Here is an 18603-nt window from a genome sequence, read left to right on the forward strand (position 1 = left end):
TCCTTTTGGTACTCTATAGCTGAAACAAGTTAAATGTAACCCCTGTAGCACTCTGTAGCAGTTTGTCATCTCATTTTGGTGTCAAACCAGTGATTTGTTCATTGAAAAGTATTTGGGGGGCACCCCATAGACTGTGCAGCACCCAGTTTCCTGGGGAGGGTGCTCTGGACCTCCCGCATTTGTGCACCCCTGCATTAAAGGAAATGGATCACTATTTTGCAATATAAATGACAGGCACAAAGCCCCTGATCCATATTGGGCCCACTGCTTTGGGAGGAGAGTTAAAGCTCCCTACCCCTATGCTAGGGTCCTGATCAGGGCCCCTGTGATTACACCAGAGTAAAAAAAAAGAAAAAAGAGGGGTGAGATATAGCTGCTAGTTACATCTTTTAAGGTAATGTTTGCTTTTGTCCTTAGCGGCATGGCTGGACTTCCAAAACATCATACCACGGGCCTGTACAAGCTGTGATCCACGAAGCTGAGTGCAGCCAACCAGCCACATACGATGGCTCAATAAACCTCCTGTTTTTGTGGCCTGCCTGACACCGCAAAAGAGGAGGTGGTCGAGCAGTTGGCAGACCACAATCTATGCAGGTGGTTCCATTTGGCTTGGTGGGGTTGTAAGTGGTGCAAGCCTGCCGTAAAACAAACCTGTCAACTCTTCCTGTTTAGATGGGAGCACTCTGTAAGGAAACCTGCCAGCTCTCCCTCCCTCCTGGCCTTGCTTTTCTTCCAAGTAGTTTTACCTTCCAAGTGCTGGTCTTCTCCATTACGGTAAATTGAGAGTGAACCTGTTCTTGCTAGATCAAAGTATTCTCCCCCTCCCTGCCCACAAGAGAACCAAATAAGTTCCTATCTCCAGCAAGCTACTTCCCAGTCTGCTGATTGTCTGTGTGTTGGGTGATACTGTCATCTTAACAACACAGCTCAGCTCTAAGGTCCTACAAACAGACTGAAATATTTTAGATTTGAGCTCTGTAGCTATAGACAGGGTGTGGCTGCCCCACCTGGAGCATTAATTCACCTTACCAATTTTTTTTTAAAGCAGCGTCCATTTGAAGAATGAAATCTGCTTTTACAATAGAAATAACGCCCCCCCAGGTTTTTGTTTTTTTTTTACTGTTTTTGTTTTAAATCAGGTTTCATATACAGCCATATCCATCTTTCTATTTGCCTACAGGCTCAGTAACAAATATTTTTATAGCATATATCATAAACATAGTAGCAAAAGACAAAACCAAGTAAAATGAAATGAAATGTTACATTCATCTCAGTGCTGGTGTTTTAATTTCCATTATTCACAACGTTCAACTACCAAGTATGTTTGTATTTCTATCTTGTTCTAGGTTATTCTGGCCCAACACAATTTCTGTATATACACACCCTTTTAGCTTCTTATGATTGTGAACATGGCAGGGTGCTTAAATGGGATGGGTGTGTGTGGTAACTTAAGAAAGTATTTATTTAAGGAAGGTTCTGCTTATACGTGGACAAAAGGTTCTGAACTTAAAAATCAGTGTTCTTATTCAGCTTAAACGTACTGACATTAACAATTCAGAAACAATAAAATATACACTGACGATTGGGTTTGGCAACACAGGTTTATGGTGGGGAGGTAGCCATGCTAACTGTTAAGAATTTTTTTAAAAATGTATTAACCCAACCAAAAGATCAGTAAAAATATGCAAGCTTTTGAGCTCTCCAGATCTCTTCATCAGGTAAGATGTTACAAAATGCAGGTTTGGCACAGGAGGAGGGGGCTGGGGATGAAGAGGACAAAAACCCTGATGGTGAAGTCTGTGTGTTCAGCGTCCCAAGTGGGAGAGGAGGGGTCTGCAGACATTCAAAGTGGGCTCTGCATGTTTCTTTTGGCTGCAAATAAATCACTCATCTTTTGTTAATTTCTTCAAAGCCCAGCCTGGAAACGTGGCAACCCTGCCTCCTGAGGAAAGCTGGCTTTATCCTTGCCGCTCAGGTTGAGCAGAGTTTCTAAATAAACTCTCATATTGCTCCTTTGCCATCCATACTAAACAGGAGGCACCAAAGTCTAGTTTAGAAGTATAGAACATCCTGTCTATTACCCAGCCTTGAAACTTCAGACCATACAAGAGCTGAACTAAGGGCTAAGGCATTTTGGTGTGTCAGGAGGACAATCCAAACAACATCTCCATCACTCCTGCTCATTAACAGGGGTTGCAATTTATTTCCTTTCCTTTATTAAAATGATTTATTCCTCTTCAGACGTGCTTCTAGGCCAGCTTACATAAAATCCAACAAAATAAAAAGTACTATACAGAAAATGTAATCCAAAGAAAAATGCACAAAAACCACAGCAGCAGCTAAAACACCCCAAATTTTATGGAGCAATAAAATGTCTTTAGCTGGTTCTGAAAGGAGAGCAATGCTGGCATCAGGTGATCTTTCCTGGGGTTGGAATTCCTAAGAAATCTCTCTCTCTCCCTCTCTCTGGTTGTTGCCTGCCTTAACTTAGGGAAATAGGAAGCTCCCTAAACCATGAGTCCATCTAGCCCAGTACCGTTGATACTGACGGGCAGCGGCTCTCCAGGGTTTCAGGCAGGAGTTTTCCTAACCCTACTGGAGATGCCGAGGACTTGAACCAAGGACCTTCTACGTGCAAAGCAGGTGCTTTACCGCTGAGCTACAGCCCCACCTCTATCCATGGGTGGCAGGGGCACCTGACAGAGAGCCTGCAAAGGGTTATAGTGCAATCTTAAGTAGAGTCAGGGAGAAGGGAAGTGGCAGATCTGTCCCAAGCTCTGGTGGCTCACGCTGGCCACTGTGGAAGGTATGGGCTGGCTTTGCTAGGCTTTTCAGGCTGGCAAGTCACTTTATTTTAAATTCCCACCCCACTGACAGGGAATGGAGCAGCTTTGGATCCAGTGGATCCAAAGCTGGTTCCACCCCACCCCTGTTTCGGGGCCTTGATACTTGCTACTGAAAGCTGCAACACCGCTCTTCGCAGCTTTCCACAGACAGAACTGGGCTACCAGGGTGGAAGGAGCCTCTGCACTGATGGAGCTCTTGTCTGCTGGAGGATGGCTCCTCCGCCCTGTGCTGACACACGCACGCGCACACACACACAGAGCCAGTGATTTGGGAGTCAGGATTGCTCTATTTGTTTTATTTATGTACATACCACCCAATAATGAAGGTTCTGGTTTACAAGTAAAAAATGACTTCATCACTGCACAGGCAAGTTGGTACAGGAGTAGGCATACCTTCAGGTTCCTGAGTTCTAAGCTGCATACAGCTTTACAGGTAAAGACCCGCACTTTGAATTGTGCTCAGAAATGGACTGTGAGCCAGTGAAGTTCTTTCAGTACCAGGAACCAGTCATGCACTGGAGAGTGCTGGACTGAGAGCCAGGAGATCTGGGTTCTAGGCTCCATGCAGCCATAAAGCTCTGGGTCAGTCACAGAGTCTCCGCCCAACCTACCTCACAGGGTTGTTGTTGTGAGGATAAAATGGAGAGGAGGATAATGTAAGCTACCTTGGGTTTGATTGCAAGAGGAAAAAAGGCAGGATATAAATGTAATAAATAAACCAACAAACTTCTTTTGCTTTGCAAAAACCTCAGTTAAATCAGGGGTTCACAATTTGTGGATGTTCTTGGGACTGCAACTCCCATCAGCCCTAGTCAGCATAGCCAATGATGAGGGATTGGCCAGCATACATCCAATGGTTGTAAGCCAAAACATCTGGATGGCCACAAGTTGCCCACCCCTGAGTTAAATGAACAGTTAGCTGGGGCACAGTAGTCATTGTAGAACTTTCCAGTAGATTGTATTCCAGGGCTAAAAAGGTGTTTCCTGCCCCTAATAGCATGTAAAGTGCTACAAAATTTCTTTCTTCCTTTCTTCTCAACCAAATGGACATCAAGGTAGCTTAGGAAAATGATTGAAAAATTCCGTGAAGAACAATGGAAAACTAACAAGTTAAAGTATTTTAAAAAAATAAACTAAACTGCACAGAGTAAACCCAAGAGCAGAACTCTCTGCAGCCCAAACATCTGGCAGACTACAAGAGCCCCACACCTTCACTGCTTGCCTCTTAAAACTCAGCAAGGAGCTAGTCCTCTGGAAATCTGCCACTTTGAGGCAGCCGCCTCACCAAATCTGATGGTAAAGGTTACCCTAGGTACCAAAGAAGTGTCTTAAATGAGTTTGGTCTTAGCACACATGTTTTAATCTGTTCTGAATGGGTACAAATACAAATATGAGTACAAATTATTCATGGCATTTGGGAAGGATTAGACAAAGTAATGGAGGATATAGGTATATCTAGCTATTAGTCATGGTAATTAAGAATACCTACCGTACAATTGCACTCATTTCACATGCCAGCAAACTTATGCTCAAAATCCTACAAGCTAGGCTTCAGCAGTATGTGAACCAAGAACTACCGGAAGTACAAGCTGGGTTTCGAAGAGGAAGAGGAACTAGAGATCAAATTGCCAACATTTGCTGGATTATGGAGAAAGCAAGAGAATTCCAGAAAAACGTCTATTTCTGCTTCATTGACTACGCTAAAGCCTCTGATTGTGTGGATCACAACAAACTGTGGCAAATTCTTAAAGAGACGGGAGTACCAGACCACCTTACCTGTCTCCTGAGAAACCTGTACGAGGGTCAAGAAGCAACAGTAAGAACCGGACATGGAACAACCAGTTGGTTCAAAATTGGGAAAGGAGTACGACAAGGCTGTATATTGTCGCCCTGCTTATATAACTTACATGCAGAGTACATCATGAGAAACGCTGGGTTGGATGAATCACAGGTTGGACTTAAGATTGCCAGGAGAATTATCAACAACCTCAGATACGCAGACGATACCACCCTAATGACAGAAAGCGAAGAGGATCTCAAGAGCCTCTTGTTGAGGGTGAAAGTGGAGAGTGCAAAAGCTGGTTTGAAACTCAACATTAAAACAACTAAGATCATGGCATCTGGCCCCATCACTTCCTGGCATATAGAAGGGGAAGAAATGGAAGCAGTGACAGATTTTATTTTCTTGGGCTCCAAGATCACCGCAGACGGTAACTGTAGCCATGAAATTAAAAGACGCTTGCTCCTGGGGAGGAAAGCTATGGCAAACCTAGACAGCATAGTAAGAAGCAGAGACATCACCTTGCCAACAAAGGTTCGTATAATCAAAGCTATGGTTTTCCCAGTAGCAACGTATGTCTGTGAGAGCTGGACTATAAGGAAGGCTGAGCGCCGAAGAATCAATGCTTTCGAACTGTGGTGCTGGAGAAGACTCTTACGAGTCCCCTGGACTGCAAGGAGGTCAAATCAGTCCATCCTAAAGGAAATCAACCCTGACTGCTCATTGGAAGGACAGATACTGAAACTGAAGCTCAAATATTTTGGCCACCTAATGCGAAGAGAAAACTCACTGGAAAAGACCCTGATGCTGGGAAAGATTGAAGGCAAAAGGAGAAGGGGACGGCAGAGGATGAGATGGCTAGATAGCATCACCGATGCAATGAATATGGACTTGAGCACACTCCGGGAGAGAGCGCAGGACAGGAAGGCCTCACGTGCTATGGTCCATGGGGTCACGAAGAGTCGGACACAACTGAACGACTGAACAACAACAACAATTAAGTGGAACTTCCATGTACAGAGGCAGGATACTTCTGAAAACCACATGCTGGGAACAAAACATAAGGGAAAGACCTTCACCTACATGCCCTATATGTGAGCTTCCCAGAAGCACCCAGTTAGTCACTGTTGTATACAGAATGCTATACTAGATGGAGTTTTGGTCTAAGTCAGCAATGTAATTCTTATGAGTGGAGTAAGGAGGAAAAGAGATGGGGACTTGAAGGTCTGTGCAAAGAGTATAAATCGCTCGCTCTCTCTTTGGAGTTTCCAAAACTTTGGCAGCCCTGAAGTCATTGGACAGCAGCCTACAACAACCCTGGCCAGATGTAACTGTAGCAGGTTTCGCTTCATGCCTCTGTCTATGGTCTGAAACTTAACATGAGCAAAAGAAGGGGTTTTTTTAATATGCTGATGCAATGAAAACAAGAGAGAAGGCCTCCTCCTTCCCAGAAGAGCCTGGGAGAGCAGCCGTGCAGAAAACAGAAACTATATAATGCTCTGGCAGACAAGAGAGACTTGAGCCCCCTTTAGCAAGGGCCGGTGGCAAGAATAACTCAGGCCCACTGAAAGTTGTATTAATATTCCTTCCCGTTGAAAGAAAGAAATGGAAGGGGAAAGTTATGAAGGCAGGACAGGGAAGAGAACAGAAGATGCTATAGCCAAAGGGAAGGAAGGTAGATTATGAGTTGGATCCAGACTTAGTAATACTTAGAGTAGACCTACTGAAATCAAGTTAGACTATAGAAAACAAGTTAATCCATTGATTTCAATAGATCTGCTCTCTGTATGACTTAAGTCTAGATCCAACCCTATCTATGAGGGTGTTGTTTATTCATTTATTTAATTTATACCCTGCCTTTCTGCCAAAAAATGGTGCTCAAAGTGGCTAACTGTAACATCTGGGTTAAAAACAAAGGATTGTATCCCATGTTAGTCCTACATTGAGTAGACCCATTGAAGTGAATGGAATTTAAGTTAATCATGACCAACTTCAGCCCCATTCATTTCAATGGGTCTACACTATGTAGGACTAACATTGTATAAAACCCAGTTTCTTAATTAAAGTATAACATGAAAACAAATAAATTAAATTAAAAACACAGCAACAATGACATGAGAAAAATGCAATCAATAAAAAACATCAGAATTCCAATTCTGAAGTGAAGGGGGACACATAAAATATCTCTCTGCTCCGAAATCTTCACATTACCATTTAAAATGTTTCTTGTCAAAAATGAAGCTCTCTGGGGGATTTGCAGCTTAATAATCCTAACGGGAGAGATGACAGAGTTCAAGCCCGTTTGGGGGTCTTGGTTTCTGATCTGAGAGCCAATATTTGGAAGGCTAAATAAATAATGACTGAGGCTGGCTGCAGTTACACAACAGAAAATACTCTGTACATGCTCCATGGCACTTTCCTCTTGAGTACTACTTCAGTCTTCCAAGGCCTAGCCCTGACATTCAGGAGAACCATTTCGTATTTCAGTAGCAGGCAGGAGGATGAGGGTGAGAGAGAAAGAGAGTCTCAGCATGCCTCTTGGATATATTCAAGATTAAAATTACCAAAAAAAAAGCAGCTTATTTTAAGAGCATTTGATGGGGGGGGGGGTTAATCCCCATAATAATTATAGCACTGTTGTCATAGAGTCACCCTTTCATTTCTTTTTACGAAGAAGGATTTGTGCCTTTAGCAATTGGCATGCATACCTAGTACACAAGTCCATTTCATTGCTTACATGAATAGCCATTCGGATTGCAGAACCAGTAAAGTTGGCTAGAGAGTCCTGAGATAAGTCCTGTTGAGGAATTACCCCATATGATCTGAAGAATGTGTGTGTGTGTGTGTGTGTGTCCCTGCTTGCCCTCCCTAAATTGTGGCTTAAATTAAGCAGTATTGCCACTGGTCAAGACAAAAGTATAAAGTGCTCTGCTCAGTTCTTTGACACCGCCCCCGCCCCCACCCCATTGAAGCAGAATAAAATACTCAAATTAAGCCAATGTGAGTAAATTTTCTTGGTTTGCATCTCTGCTGAACATAAGCCAGCAATGTGATGTGGCTGCAAAAAGGCTGCATTAATAGAATCAGAGGGTTTTGATCCAGACTTAGCTATGCTTAGAGCAGATCCATTGAATCAACAGGACAAGGAGGTCATGATTAACTTAAGTCGCACTGATTTCAATAGGTCTACTCTAAGCATGACGAGGTCTGGATCCAACCCATCATTTCCATTGCAGGATGTAAGAGCTTCACTTTATTCTGCACTAGTCAGACCGCATCTGGAGAACTGTCGCTAATTCTGGGTTCTGTAATTTTAAAAAGTCATAAGCAAATAGAACAAGTTCAAAGGAGGGCAACACAGATGGTTGGAAGTATGGAAAATAAGTCATATGAGAAAAGGTTGAAGGAATTTGGTTTGTTTAGCCTGGTGAACAGAAGACTAGGCAGTGGGAGGATAAGACAGCACTCTTCAAATGCCTGAAGAGCGGTTATAAAAGAGAGGGCAAGGACTTGTTCTCTGCTGCCCCAAAGACCAGGACTAGGTCTAATGGTTTAAGTGACAGGTAGATTTCAGTTGAATGTTAGAGGAAGCTTCTTGATGGTAAGAGCAGTTCACCAATGGAGCCAATTCTCTACAGTTTCCCTACTGGAAATCTTCAAGCAGAGGTTGCACAGCCATCTGCTAGGGGATACGCTAGCTCTATATTTTTGGCATTGAGCCAGGGGTTGGACTAGATGACCTCCAAGGACACCTCCTACTCTATGATTCTGTGATAAACACAGCGATCAGAATGCAACTTCTTGCGGTGCAGAATTATTTCTGCTCTGTTTCACAAAGGGTACGTCTTAGTATCACATTCAAATAAAGTTAAGGGAGAAAATAACATTTGCTGACTTGCCACCACAGCTGCCCACTGAGACCAATAATGCTACACAGAACAGAAGCAATTCCCCAGCAACTGTACCTTTTTGGTTACTAGGACAGAGAATTGAGCATCTCATTATTCACATAGGCACAGAGCTAGTGTCAGAACGAAAGAAAGCAGCTCTTCAAATTCAGGTCGAATTTCCCCTAAGATCTATGGAATCTTGGACAGCAACTCTTTGAAACTTTCTAAAACAGGGGTGTAGAACTGTACACCTGGGGGTCAAATCTGGGGTCCCAACCTGGCCCTCTGGGGTTCCCCAGAGAGCCACAGCCTGGGAACACTGATGTGGATCCATTTTTGTCTCATTTAGGAGATGGGCTGTATGAGCACAAAGCATCAAGAGACAGCTTTAAAATCACAGCACCCTAAAATGAATCAGCACCAACTCTAGCAGGAGGCAAGGTTGGGCATTTGTCAGGGCCCCAAGACCAGCAGAGGGCCCACCACCCTAATGGTGCAATCATTTCCATTTTACACAGAGAGTATTCAAGAAGGTCAGATACAGCCTAAGACAATTCTCAGTTTGCATGTCCTGCCTCTTCCAGTTCAGCCCCCGCACTTCCCCTGAGGGTGCTGTGCTTAAGGCCCCCAAAATCTTGGAGTCAGCACTGAAATTAACACAGATGTATCCACTGACAATGTTCTGACAATGTGCTCTGTAGGGCAAAAAAAAAAAAAGCTCATAGGATCGAATGCATCAGCACGATGTTACAAATAATGGTATTGTACCAGGGCAGAAATTCAAGACAATTCACCTGCTACCAGTGAACGTTACAGCGCAATCCTATGCATGTCTACTCAGATGTAAGTCCCATTGACTTTAATGGGACTTACTCCCAGCTAAATGTGTGAAACGGGAGTGGGTAGACAGACTTTGGGATCTATTTTGTTTCTTACTGGAACCCCAAAGTCCAACAAGCAGAGTCTGGTACAAAAGACATACACTTAGAATTAAAGAATTCTGAGCCCAGGGATTTATTTTGAGTACCAGAACCAAATGGTGCTCACAGACCTTCCGCATGAAAATCCACTCCTGGTTACCCCCAACCCTTCTTCATTCCAGCAGTATAATTTAGGACAAGCAGGGAGGAAAGAGTAATTTTGTTGCTGCTATGTTAAACAACTGGATATCAGAAATCCTTGCTGCAAGTCACCCAAAGATCTACCAGTAGACCCAGATCTTCATTCTGCCCACCCCTGGTGTATGGCAGGGGTCCGCACACTTTTTGGCCCCGAGGGCCAAATCTGGGTTTGCCAGGTCACCTGGGGGGCCACAATGCACACGCGCGCGCACACACGCACACTGGGGTGGGATGAGACACACACACACACACACTGAAGTGGGCACGCACACACCGGAGTGCGGACACACACACTTGGGGTCAGCCCAGATCCCTGCTTTGGCACTGTGTTGTATGGGATTGCATCCCAGGTTGCCTGGATGGGAGACCACCTGAAAAGCATCGGTTGAAAACTGCTGTGAGCACCTTGATGGAAAACCAGCATATAAGTCTAATAGATCAGTACATCTATATATAAAGTAGACATGGTTAGACAGAGGGCAGAGTGGAGGGGACGGAGTGGTAATATTAAGGGCCATCTTGCTCACTGGGAGAGCCAGTGTAGTGTAGTGGTGAGAGTGACGGACTGGGAGCCAGGAGATCCGGGTTCTAGTCCCCACTTGGCCATGGAAGCTCACTGGGTGACTTTGGGCCAGTCACAGACTCTCAGCCCAACCTACCTCACAGGGTTGTTGTTGTGAGGATACAACGGTGAGGAGGAGGATAATGTAAGCCGCCTTGAGTTCCTTGCGAGAGGGAGAAAGGCGGGGTATAAATGCAATAAATAAAATAATAAATAAAATAAAATAAATATTAATTCACCTAAGGACTAGCCCCTTGCCATGCCTCTGAAACAGACCTGACCCTTCTCTTTTCACCAGCAGAAAGACTGCTGGCAGGTATTTTAGCCTTCCTGGACCATCCATCTCTGACTTCGGGGATGCTGTATTTAAGTGTCAACAATACTGTCTGAAATCACAGCCTCCAACATTTGACAGGTGAAAAAAACAGGGACATACAACTCCCTTATCCTCATGCTAAGGATCACCGCTCAAGGTCTTCCTACCGCCACTGTTACACATAGCTGAAGGCTCTGCATGTGTATCCATTTATTCTGCCATAGCCTGTCCTCTCCTAGTTTAAGCAGAGGGAAATTTGTCCTTTTAAGATATACGAGAAAAATGCAATGATCACATATTATGTTACCAGCAGCTGCAATGTGTGAAATGACAGGCTGCACACAGTGGTGCAGCTGGGAAATTTTAGACTCTGGACTTAATGGCCTTATGGCTCTTTAGATGGTCATGTGTATTACTTCACTTGCTTCAAAATGTGGTAGGCCAGCCCTACTGCATTTGGGGGCACTCCTGCTCATTCTGCCCCAAAGTCTTGCCCTGACAGCACCACCATCTGTGCAGGGGTGGGCAGAGGGTAGATCCAGAGCTACTGGTAGATCTCTAGGCGGTTTGGAATAGATCCAAAGGGGATCACAACAGCAACAACAAAAAGGCTTTTGAAGAAGTAAATTCGGAGGCTGAAATGAAGGAAGCTTAGGGGAAAACCAGGAGTGGATTTTTGTGTGAAAGGACTGTGACTTCAGTTCTGGTACTGAAAACAAATTCCTGGGCTGAGGATGTGCTCAGAGGCACCGCGTTTCTTTGTTCTCAGTTAGGGGTAGGCAACTTCTGGCCCTCCAGACGTTTTGCCTACAATACCCATCATCCCTCACTGTAGGCTAAGCTGACCAGGGCTGATAGGATCGCCTCCTCCCATATGTGCCTGCCCGGACCCTAAGATCATCCTCAGCGGTACTTTTCCATGAGCCCCTGCCAAAGGAAGTGAGGCAGGTAGCTACCAGGAAGAGGGCCTTTTCTGCGGTGGCCCCCTGGCTGTGGAATGAACTCTCTAGAGAGGTTCACCTGGCACCTATGTTATACCCCTTCCGACGCCAGGTGAAGACCTTTTTATTCTCCCAATATTTTAGCATTTTAGCTTCCTAGTCTTTTAGCTTTGGTGTTTTAAATCTCTGTTTTAAATATCTGCATTGTTGCTAGGTTTTATTCTGATTGTGGTTTTAATGTTTTTATATTTTATATTGTTTTATCCTGAGCTTTTTGGTTTTAACTTTTGTGAATCACCCAGAAAGCTTCGACTATTCGGGAGTATATAAATGAAATAAACAAACAAACAAACAAATAAATAAATTGTAGGCCAACACATCTGGAGGGACACAAATTGCCCGCCCCTGTTCTAAGTGTACTATTTTGCTCCTGGCTCTAAGCAGTTTTTTTTTATTAATGACTTGGAGGAGGAGGTGCAGGGAATGCTGATCAAATTTGCAGATGACACAAAATTGGGAGGGATAGCTAATACTTTGGAAGACAGAAACAAAATTCAAAGTGATCTGGATAGACTGGAGCGCTGGGCAGAAAACAACAGAATGACATTTAATAGGGATAAATGCCAAGTTCTGCACCTAGGAAAAAGAAACCAAATGCACAGTTACAAGATAGGGGATACGTGGCTCAACCACACTATAAGCGAGAAGGATCTTGGAATTGTTGTCGATCACAAGCTGAATATGAGCCAACAATGTGATGTGGCTGCAAAAAAGGCCAATGCTCTTTTGGGCTGCATTAATAGAAGCATCGCTTCCAAGTCCCAGGAAGTACTAGTTCCCCTCTACTCAGCACTGGTTAGGCCTCATCTGGAGTACTGTGTCCAGTTCTGGGCACCACACTTTAAGAAGGATGCAGACAAACTGGAGAGGGTTCAGAGGAGGGCAACAAAGATGATCAGGGGACTGGAAACAAAACCCTATGAAGAGAGACTGAAAGAACTGGGCATGTTTAGCCTTGAGAAGAGAAGACTGAGGGGAGATAGGATAGCACTCTTCAAGGACTTGAAAGGTTGTCACAGAGAAGAAGGCCAGGATCTCTTCTCGATCATCCCAGAGTGCAGGACACGGAATAATGGGCTCAAGTGACAGGAAGCCAGATTCCGGCTGAACATCAGGAAAAACTTCCTGACTGTAAGAGCAATGCGACAATGGAACCAATTACCTGGGGAGGTGGTGGGCTCTCCCACACTGGAGGCCTTCAAGACGCGGCTGGACAGCCATTTGTCAGGGATGCTCTGACTTGGATTCCTGCATTGAGCAGGGGATTGGACTCGATGGCCTTGTAGGCCCCTTCCAACCCTACTATTCTATGATTCTATGATTCTAATGAAAAATAAAGCAGATCACAAGCCTGATGTCTGCTCTGCCTCTCCCTTACTGTTTATGCACAGGGATCGACATGTGTGCACACAAAAGGAAAGGTGCATCCAGCCCCACGACATGTAACTCATCGTGACCCTGGGGAGGCAGCTGAAGGAGAATGATATCCTAGCATAGCTTTCCCCAACCTGGTGCCCTCCGGATGGGTGGGACTACAACTCTCATAATTCCAGGCAGCACAGCCATTGGCCATACTGGCTGGGGATGGTGGGAGTTGCAGTCCAACAGCCCGTGGGTCACCTTGAGGAAGGCTGCCTAGTAACTCACACAAACAACGTTGTAACAAGGCATTCCAAAAGGCATCACTAGGAACAATGATTAACCAGGGACAAATACCAGAAAATTGGGATCAGCCCCGATAAACAGGGACAGAATCATAGAGTTAGAAGAGATCTTGAAGATCATCTAGTCCAACCCTCTGTTCAATGCAGGCTCTGCAATGCAGGATGCAGCTGCAGAATGCCTGCTAGATGGCCGCCCAGCCTCTGCTTAAATATCTCCAGTAGAGATTCCACCACCTCCCAAGGCAGCTCAACTATTAAACAGCTGTCACTGCTAGGAATTTTCTCCTAATGTTTAGCTGAAATCTGCTTCCCTGCAATTTCCACCATTGCTTCTAGTCCTGTCTTCTGGAGGAACAGAGAACACATCTGCTCCATCTTCTACATGACAGTCTTTCAAATATAAAGAACACAGTCATGTCTCCCTTAATCTTCTCTTCTTCAGGTTAAACATACCCAGCTCTTTCAACTGTTCCTGACAGCTCTTGACCTCCAGACCCATCAACATCCTGGTTGCCCTTCCTCTGGACATGCTCAGTATGTCAATGTCCTTCTTAAAATGTGCCCAGAACTCAACACAGTACTCCAAATGTGGCCTGACTGATGCAAAATAGAGCAGAACTATTTACTTCCCGTGTTCTGGACACTATACTTCTGTTAAGGTAGTCCAAGATTGCATTAGCTTTTTCAGCAGCCACATTATACTGCGGGCTCATATTCAGCTTGTGATCTACTAAGACCCCTAGGTCCCTCTCACATGTGCTGCCACCAAGCCAGGTTTCCCCCCATGCTGTACTTGCACCTTTGAATTGTTTTTTGTACCTGCAAGCCTTTACATTCATCTCTGCTGAATTTCATCTTGGGAGTTTTGGCCCAGTGTTACAACCTGTTGGCTATCCGTCCTAGCTTTGTGTAATGTGCAAATCGGATTACACTCTCTGCACCCTCATATAGGTCATTTATAAAAATGCTGAACATCACAAGGCCTAGGACAGAACCCTGCAGTACTTCAGTTGGGACCTCCCTCCAGGAGGATACTAAGCCATTAACTAACACTCCACAGTTGCTCAATCAGTTGTGGATCCACCTAACAGTTGTAGTGTCCAACTCACATTTTACTATCTTGGGAAACCTTGTCCAACACTTTTGCAGAAATCACGATATACTATGTCCACAGCATTCCCATGATCTACCAGACTAGTACATCTATCGAAACAGGAGGTAAGGTTGGTGTGGCGTGACTCATTCCTGACAAACTCATGTTGACCCCTAGTAATCAATGCATTATTTTCTAGACGCTCACAGACTGTTCTAGAATAACCTCTTCTAGAATTTTGCCCAGTATTGACATCAGGCTGACTGCTCTGAATTTTCCTGGATCCACCTTTTCACCCTTCTTCAATACTTGCCCATCTCCAGTCTTCTGGCACTTCACCTCAAACGCTACAGACAGTCTTTCTGAAATAACACCCAGAAGCTCCTTCAACACCCAGGGATGCAATTTATCTGGTCCTGGAGACCTGAACTCATTTAAAGTAACTAGTTGTTCTCTAATCATCTCCTCACCTACCCAAGGCTACAAGTCCCGCCTTATGTCATTTGTTCTATTTGTCCCAGGTTTCTATTTAGGCTGCAATCCTATACACCAGGCTTCCCTAACCTGGTGCCCTCCAGATGCTCCAGACTACAAATCCCATCATCCCTGATCACTGGCCATGTTGACTGGAGCTGATGGGAGTTATAGTCCAATAATCTGAAGGGTTCTAGGTTGGGGAAGGCTGCTATACACACTGGCCTGGAAAAAAGCTCCACTGAAAACAATGAGACTTACTTCTGAATAGACATATATAGGACTACGCTATGCGTGCCTTTTTATCTCACCATTCCTCCAAAGAGATTACATGATTCTTCCCCCTTCCCTATGTTATTATCACAACAACCCAGTGAGGTAGTGTCAGGGTTCTCGTTATGGCCTGGACCCCTGAGCAAGTACTTAAGGCTCTCTTGCCTCCTTAAGAACCCCACCTTCCTTCTTTTAAACTTCCCCTTCCCAGTAACATTTGCATGTTAGCCGCAACAGTTTACTGGTAAATTAAAGCAAGCAAATTACAGCTAAAGGTAGTTACACAATACAGCTGAGTGATACAAAAGGCATTTAAGAGAAAATAAAAGTTGCAAAATGCAATTTCCTTTACCCTAGCTGTACTTCGACTTCTCCAGGCTGCTTCTTCCTGCTCCCTCTTCAGGCTCTGGTCTCCCTGACTCTCCTCTGACTGCTCTTTCTGACTCTCTCTTTTTATACCCTCCTTCCTCAAAACTGAAAGTTTCAAACCTGAAGAAATGAAACTTAACCAGGGAAATGAAACTACTCCTCTCAGGGTTACCCCCTCCCAACAAAAAACCCCAGGCCTCTAGGCCTGACCTTTTTCCTTGCCTCTGTAGGCCTCAAACCTTCACAGGTAGGTTAGGCTGAGAATTGGGGACTAGCCCAAGGTCACTGAGTGAGCTCCATGACCAAGTGGGAATTGGTCCTTGCCCAACACTGAGTGGTCCTAGTCCAGCACTCTCACCACTACATCACACTGGCTCTTGATATCTAGAGCATATGGGAAGTCTGTTAGACCTGGAAACCTAATCAATCAGTTTATTGATTGATTGATTTTATTTAAAACATTTGTATCCCACCCTATATCATTAAGATCTCAGGGCAGCGTACAGATACAATCAATTTAAACAGTATAAAACAATAAATAATTTAAACAGCTAAAGCATATTAAACTATTAAACAAGCTAATACCAATAATTAGTAGATTAATCAACTAAAGTTTTAGGTGATTAATTCGTACAGGACATTATTTTACCCCAGGCAATTTTGGTTCTGGTGTGTTTCTAAAGTAGGGAATGAAAAAGGACATATTAAAGACAGCTTTTCTAACAATGAGCGGGTAGCTTTTGTAGATTTAATGCTAAGTTATCTTACACTTTCTTCAATACGCCAAAAACTTAAAAGACACCTATATTGAGTGCTTGGAGAAATATAAATGTATTGAAATGTTATTCATTTATTCACTGGTTAAAAGGCAGATGACTAATAAACAAAAATCCTTCTAACAGTTGACAGATCACATCCAGCCATTCACTGTAGACAAAGCACTTATTTCTTCTGCTGATATTTTTGGGCAGAGGGAGGAGGAGGAGGAAGGAACTGGTTTCTGTCCTTAAACAACCCTACTTTACAATCCAGCAGAGATGTCTTATCAAGGTTGTCCCAACTGGGAGTCCTGATTAGCCTCATACACCAGCTTTTGAATGCCCACATTTTCAAGACTTTTCTCAGTCTTATGGGCTAGAGACATTTTGAGTGAAAATGGATAGTCTCAGAATACTGGATTCTGCATGCGGTACTAAAATCCTGCTCGACGTTGAAAACATACACAATCCTGACCAGGTCATACACACAGGAAAAGCAAATGCTGTCAGTTGCCCATTTTAAAGAGCACACACACACACACACACAGAAAGAGAGAAAAAGAGAGAGAGATTAGCATCATACAATCATAAAATAGTAGGGTTGGAAGGGGCCTATAAGACCATCAGTCCAGCCCCCAGCTCAATGCAGGAATCCAAGTCAAAGCATCCCTGACATCTAGATGGCTGTCCAGCTTCATCTTGAATGCCTTCAGTGTGGGAGAGCCCACCACCTCCCTAGGCTATTAGGGGGACTATTAGGCTTGATGTTGGCTTCTGCCAAAATGCCAATTGTCTAAGTTGCTCCAAAAGGCTGAAATGTATATATGAGAAGGAAGGAGAAGGCAGTAAGCTTATATATACCACTTGCTGGGGAACATGGGCAGGAGGGTGCTTCTACACTCATGTCCTGTTTGTGGGCTTCCCGGCTGACAGCTGGTTGGCCACTGTGTGAACAGAATGCTGGACCAGATGGACCCTTTGTCTGATCCAGCAGGGCTGTTCTTATCTTCTTAAAAAAGCAAGCAAGACTTCCAGGTACAGTCAAGGCCAGAAATATCGGAGCAAGAATAACTGTTTTGGCAGTTGGCCTCTGTACACCACATTGAAGTTGAAAGGAAACACACCCAGATGGGAGCGAAGTCAGGACTTTCAGCTGTCATTCAAGGGGGGTGACAAAAGTGGGGCACTAACCATTCAGGAAGGATAGCCAGTGGCATGCACACACACCCATCGTTGGTGGCTTATAAGTAATGGAACAAACCAACATCATTTCAAACTTAAGGATCGCCTTTAATACCTGGATGAAAATCCTTTGCAGTCAATGACTGCCTGAAGTCTGGAACCCATGGACATGATCAAATGCTGAGTGTCCTCCCTCGAGATGCTTTGCCAGGTCTTGACTACAGCTGCCTTCAGCTGCTGCTTGTTTGTGGGTCTTTCTGCCTTCAGTCTTGTCTTCAGTGAGTGAAAAGCATGCTCTATTGGGTGGAGATCACGTGACTGACTTGGTCATTGAAAAACATCCCACTTCTTTGCCTTGAGAAACTCTTGGTTAGTTTTTGCTGTATGTTTTGGGTCATTATCCATCCGCAATAGGAAGCGGCGTCCTATCAGTTTGGCAGCGTTCGGCTGAATCTGAGCAGAAAGTATAGCCCTATACACTTCAGAATTCATCCTGTTGCTTTTATCAGCGGTCAGGTCATCAATGAACACCGGTGACCCGGTTCCACTGGCAGCCATACATGCCCATGCCATAACACTGCCTCCACCATGTTTGACAGATGATGTGGTATGCTTTGGATCATGAGCTGTTCCTTTCCTTCTCCATACTTTTCTCTTCCCATCATTCTGGTACAAGTTAATCTTGGTTTCATCAGTCCAAAGAATATTATTCTGGAACTGGGCAAGCTTTTTTAGGTGTTTGCTGGCAAAGGCTAATCTGGCCATTCTGTTCTTGAGCGTTACCAGTGGTTTGCACCTTGTTGTGAAGCCTCTGTATTTACATCAATAAAGCCGTCTCTTGAATGTAGATGTTGACAATGACATGCCTACCTCCTCAAGAGCGTTCTTGACCTGGCTAGATGTTGTGAAAGGGTTCCTCTTCACCATGAGCAGAATTCTGCAGTCATCCACTTTAGTTGTCTTCCGTGGTCTTCCAGGCCTTTTGCTGATACTGAGCTTGCCAGTTAATTCCTTCTTTTTCAGGATGTTCCAGACTGTTGTGTTGGCCACTCCCACTGTTTTTGCTATCTCTCTGATAGGTCTATGTTGTTTCCTCAGCCTAATGATGGCCTCCTTCACTCGCATGGACACCTCTTTGGACCTCATGTTGGGAGTTCCAGTGAACAGCTACCAAATGCAAATATAACACTCAGAACCACCTCCAGGCCTTTTTTTTCTGCTTGATTGGTCATGGGGCACCCAGGAAACAGGCCACACCTGGCCATGCAGCTGCT

At 44.4% G+C, this 18603-nt stretch overlaps 1 protein-coding gene across 6 annotated transcripts in view; it reads right to left on the reverse strand.

Moving 5' to 3' along the window:
- The window catches only part of MLLT6 (MLLT6, PHD finger containing), a 145367-nt gene that overhangs the window by 116774 nt on the left and 9990 nt on the right, over nt 1-18603 (reverse strand). The gene's annotated exons all lie outside the window — the stretch shown is intronic.

Source organism: Heloderma suspectum, chromosome 6, assembly GCF_057233095.1.
Source record: "Heloderma suspectum isolate Gila_16-S chromosome 6, 16-S_ref, whole genome shotgun sequence".
NCBI classification, from domain to species: domain Eukaryota; kingdom Metazoa; phylum Chordata; class Lepidosauria; order Squamata; family Helodermatidae; genus Heloderma; species Heloderma suspectum.